Below are 6000 nucleotides of genomic sequence, written 5' to 3' on the forward strand. Positions count from 1 at the left end.
TTCATGACCCACTTGCTCCTTCTTTCAGGGTGGCGGGGGTCTGCTGGTGCCTATCTCCAGCTCTCAATGGGCGTGAGGCGGGGGTACACCCTGGACAGGGTGCCAGTCTATTGCAGGACAACACACAGACACAGACAACTTCTCACACTCACATTCACTTCTACGGGAAATATAGGAACTCCAATCTATCTAAAAGTCATGTTTTTGGATTGTTTTTGTTTTTGAAGCCGGGGTACCAAGAGGAAACCCACACAGCACAGAGATAGAACTTGCAAACTCCACACAGAAAGTAAAAAAGTCAAAATCTAAGTATTTAACTTTTAGACTTAATGTTTACATTGAGATTCACGTACAGTGGCTTAGTGGTTAGCATGTACGTCCGCCTCACAGCAAGAAGGTCTTGGGTTCAAGCTCTGGGGAGGAAACTTGGGTCCTTTCTGTGTGGAGTTTGCATGTTCTCCCCGTGCTGCGTGGGTTTCCTCAGGGTACTCCGCCTTCAAAAACAAAAAAATTCCAGAAACATGACTGATAGGTTGACTCTAGTCTCCAAATTGTCCATAGGAGTGAATATATGTGAATGGTTGTTAGTCTGTCTGTGTGTTGCCCTGTGATGGACCGGCGCCCTGTCCAGGGTGTACCCCTGCCAAGCGCCTAGTGTGAGCCGGATATACTGTAAGCACTGGTAGACTCCTGTGACCCTGAAAAACAGGAACAAGCGGGTCAGAAAATGGATGGATAGATGGATTTAGATTTAATATTTAAAATGTTAAATCTAATTTTTTTTAATCAAAATATTTAACGTTTTGATTTAATATTTAAAATGTTTAATCATAAATGTTAAATCTAAATATCTAACATTTAAATTTAACATTTAGATTTAGATTTCATATTTAAAAATGTTAAATCTTAAACGCTAATTGAAATATTTAACCTTTAGATTTAACGTTTAGATTTAGATTTAACAATTTGATTAAACATTTAGATTAAACTTTGACTTTACATTTTCTCGCGAGACAAATATCACAAACTTCACAAATATTGCTGTAAATCTGTTAAAAAAAACATTTAAATAAATGTTTTAAGCTTGTTTTTTTGCAAAAAATTTGCTGTTTATTTCAGCATGCGCAACTTCACAATCGGCGCCTCATAGTCAGGGACCTGCAAATGTGGGGAAACAAATGTTTTTCTCTCTGTCCAGGAGGCATTTTTAGTCTTTGATTCTTCATTTTTACTAGAATTCAGCTTTGTTTCCTGTTCTTTGAAATGCAGCAGAACCTTTGGCATCATGAGCGTTGTTTGGGGAACTTTGGCTTTGGCATTAATGTGTCACTTGTTCTTAAAGTGACAAACAAGACCAGAGGTTGATGAGTGATCGATCATGTGCTTTTATGGAGTGGGTAAACTAAAAAGGTCACATGTCGCATCACAACACTTCTCATCTTTGGACTCTGGACACTCATATCCGTTAACTGACATAAAATTATTTTAAAATCACAAAAACAACTTTCACCTAGTTTACAGCACTTTTTTAAAAGTCCTTACATCCTGCTTAATGTTGAACTAGTGTGTGTGTGTGTGTGTGTGTGTGTGTGTGTGTGTGTGTGTGTGTGTGTGTGTGTGTGTGTGTGTGTGTGTGTGAGAGGGAACTAACAGGTTCCACTCTAAACTCCCACACACAAAACCAGGGGGAAGTGACTCACACGTTTGCGTTGGTTGATCAGAACCAGAATGAAAATGATCAGAGGAACTAAGATGAATCTTCTATAATATGTGGGACAAAAGATTGAAGTAGACAAGCATAGAAACAGAGCAGAGATGGGCCATAGATGTTCACTCATGTCAGCATAGATAGATAGATAGATAGATAGATAGATAGATAGATAGATAGATTGATAGATTGATAGAATGATAGAAAGATAGACAGATAGACAGACAGACAGACAGACAGATAGATAGATAGATAGATAGATAGATAGATAGATAGATAGATAGATAGATAGACAGATAGATTAATAGATTGATTGATAGATAGATAGAAAGATAGACAGACAGACAGACAGACAGACAGACAGACAGACAGACAGACAGACAGACAGATAGATAGATAGATAGATAGATAGATAGATAGATAGATAGATAGATAGATAGATAGATAGATAGATAGATAGACAGATAGATTAATAGATTGATTGATAGATAGATAGATAGAAAGACAGACAGACAGACAGACAGACAGACAGACAGACAGACAGACAGACAGACAGACAGACAGACCGACAGACAGACAGACAGACAGACAGACAGACAGACAGACAGACAGATAGATAGATAGATAGATAGATAGATAGATAGATAGATAGATAGATAGATAGATAGATAGATTAATAGATTGATTGATAGATAGATAGAAAGACAGACAGACAGACAGACAGACAGACAGAAGACAGACAGACAGACAGACAGACAGACAGACAGACAGATAGATAGATAGATAGATAGATAGATAGATAGATAGATAGATAGATAGATAGATAATTATCTTATCTAACCCTAACCTTGGATTTTGTTGACCAGAAAGGAGAACTAGTTCTTGATGAGATTGGGTTGAAAGTGAAACCAAGGCCAACTGTAAAAAGAAGAACTCCTCCTGTTCCTACTCATGTAAATCCGTGGCCAGATTTGTGTCTTTGTGTTGATATGATTGTGTCACATGAGGTGTCTACTCCGATTTTGTGGGGTGACTTAAAGCCACCCCAACAGGGGGAATTAAAGGATATTTACTGGGATATTAGTTCTGAGAACTTGACTGTATCACATGAGAAATGTAACATTTCATTGTTCCTTTGTGTTGCTTTGGGGGGTTGCTGTATTGACACCCTAATTTACATGATGGTAAGCCAAAGTGCAAGTGTTAACATCAGCCAGCCAATGGCCAGCAACATGCTGAGGTTCAGGGGTTAAACCCAAGATGTTATCTGTACTGCTTGAAGTTGGTATTGAGTCTTAGAACCTGCTCACTGGCAGCATGGAGAGCAGCACGCTATCCTCAGCACAGAATACTCCCAGCTTTCTACTGCCTGTGTGTGTGTAGGTGCTGGTTGGTTGTAAGATTTTACTTGTGACCAAGTTAGAAAAAAAGATAATTATCAATACCCTTGTCATCTTTCGTTTAAAGGGGACATATCATGCTTTTAAATCCTTCCTTTTTACATATAAATCATACAGTTGTGGTCTTTATAAAGCAGAACTGCAATGCTTGGGTGTGAATTCCTCATTATTATAGCTCCACCCCTTTTCTGATGTGCTTCTGAGAGCAACTCGTTTTGGTGTGGCCTCTTTAAATGCAAATGAGACACTCCATACCCCGCCCCCTCTCCAGGTTGCAGAGGTGACACTCGATTCAACTCCACCCTGTTCGGCCATTTTTGTAGTTTGATAGAAGAGATACGATTATGTAGCGGTGCAGAAAATGTTTATTCACACGTTATTTACAAAATGTCAACAACAGAAGACTTGTCCATCCAGCTTTACATGTTCCAGCCAGAGTCGGACCCGGCGGAGCGAGATGAAAATGATGATGATGAACCTGCAGAACAACGTCATCATATGGTGTGTTACTGTATTTACACTAACTCTCCATCCATGCCCACTACTACTATACTGCCTGGCCTGTATTACAACGACTATTTAACACTCACAAAACAAAATAGAAGTTACATTATAAACAATTAAAGAAAAGCAGTAAAGTAATAGTGACCTTTTGTTTTACTTTATCGTGTAAAGTTTATATTACTAGTCCAGGGATCAAATTTTAGATGATTTTTTTATGTTTGTTCTGAACATGCTGAACACAATCTGTTAACAGTTCAATCAATATTGTAAAGTATAGGACTGTAGTGGAGATAATGATGCTAGCTCACGCTAGGCACTGGTTCTATGATAAGCACTAGGTTCACACCAGGGTGTCGGCCAGAACACAACTTAAGGCCACCATTCGAAGTATAATGGAGAAAAGAGCAGAGAGAGGTTTCAGGCTTAACTTCTTCTTTACTTGAACTTGCGTGTATGTGTGTGTGTGGTTTCTATAAAGACAGAATAACAAAATACAATTACAATAATAAAGAATAACAAACATAAATTGACTTCACCTATGTAAAGTAACAGGATCACCTTATATAAATTATACTCACACAGATAAAGTAATTCAATTGTTAGTATCACATTTCTCCTCATTCACACCATTATGAACTAACATACAAAACACAAATCACAGTTACTTAAACATACCAATCTTATCAAGTTACTGCTAACCAACTTTATGTAACATTTACAGTTTTATGAACCTCTTTAACTGCAGTAACTCACAGGCTGCTTTTATTATGAAATACCCAGCATGTTACTACATCCTGTCACTGAATTCACTTAACTGACCAGCAGCCTAATTAAACACACATCATTCACACTTACAACTTGGAACTACTGCTCAAACATAACCCATACTAACACTACGTTATAAGAGTACAAAGAAACATGCTCTCAATCAGACATAATACATGCAGAACAGACACACTGAGTCAGGTGTGCCCCCATAAACGCACCGCGCACACCGCGAGCACGCAGGCTCGTGCTTTCACTCACATTACCCAACCAAACTCACGTGAACACAGGTAAACACTAACAATATGACAACTATACAAGAGGTGGGTACTCACGCTTTCATTTACGCACACGACTCCTAGTTAACCTCCTCGCGCTAACAGCGGTGAAAACATCCTCCGCACACAAATATAAAGACCTCCACAAAAAACTGTACTCATTAACTTTGGAGCCTTTTCTACAGCCGCCCCCAAATGTGCAATACATTTGCCCCTCATTAAAGGCAACAAAGGGCTAAGGCGGAGTTGAGGTTGCTGGAGTGGAATGTTCCACATCTTCTCCCGAAGGAAGTGCGGGAAGCACCACCAGCCGGGCAACCGGCCGGGTGTAGACTCTCTTCTTCACCTTTATGTCAGCTGACCTGATGTGCCCGTCAGAGCTGGGATAAGTTTTGACCACCCTCCCGATCGGCCATAAGGCTCTGGGAAGATGCGGGTCCACGATCATCACCACACTGTCCAGTACGATGTCAGCTGGTGTAGCCTGCCACTTCTGGCGAGCTTGAAGACTTGGCAAGTAGAGGTGAATGAAACGAGCCCAGAAGTGGTCCGCCAAAACTTGCGAATGCTTCCAACGGCGGCGACTGAGGAGCTCGTTCTCGGGGTAGACTACTTGAGGTAGAGAGCCATCGGGCCGCCCCATCAGAAGAACGTTGGGAGTCACCGGATCTGGGTCGCTGGCATCCGAAGAAACGTAACCCATGGGCTTGCTGTTGAGAATCCCCTCCACTTCAATAAGCACAGTGTTAAGCACTTCTTCAGAGAGAGGCTGAGCACCCACTGTGGCATAAAGTGCACTCTTCACAGAGCGTATCTCCCGCTCCCACACCCCTCCAAAGTGGGGAGCTGCTGGGGGGTTGAATCGGAAGACAATCTTCTTTGGTGCAAGAAGCCTTTGTAACTCAGGGGAGATTCTCATGAAGGTCTCATGGAGTTCTCGCTCACCTCCCTTGAAGTTCGTCCCCTGGTCTGAGAACAGCTCTGCTGGCGTGCCTCGGCGGGCAATAAATCGGCGCAGGGCCATCAGGAAAGAGTCCGTATCAATGCTGGTGAGGAGGTCCAGGTGAACTGCCCTGATAGTGAGGCACTTGAAGATGATACCCCATCTCTTCTCCCGGCGCCTGCCCACCTTAACTTCAAATGGCCCGAAGCAGTCCATCCCCGTAGAGTAGAAAGCAGGCTTGAATAGGCGCAGACGTGCCGCTGGCAAGTCTGCCATCCTTGGTACAGTAGGTTTGGCCCTCCATCGCCGGCAGTCTGCACAGCTATACTGGTGGCGTCGAACAGCCTCACGCCCCCGCAGGATCCAGAAAGATCGTCGAAGCTCAGCGAACACCCGCTCTGG

Source organism: Gouania willdenowi, chromosome 13, assembly GCF_900634775.1.
Source record: "Gouania willdenowi chromosome 13, fGouWil2.1, whole genome shotgun sequence".
Taxonomy (NCBI): Eukaryota; Metazoa; Chordata; class Actinopteri; order Blenniiformes; family Gobiesocidae; genus Gouania; species Gouania willdenowi.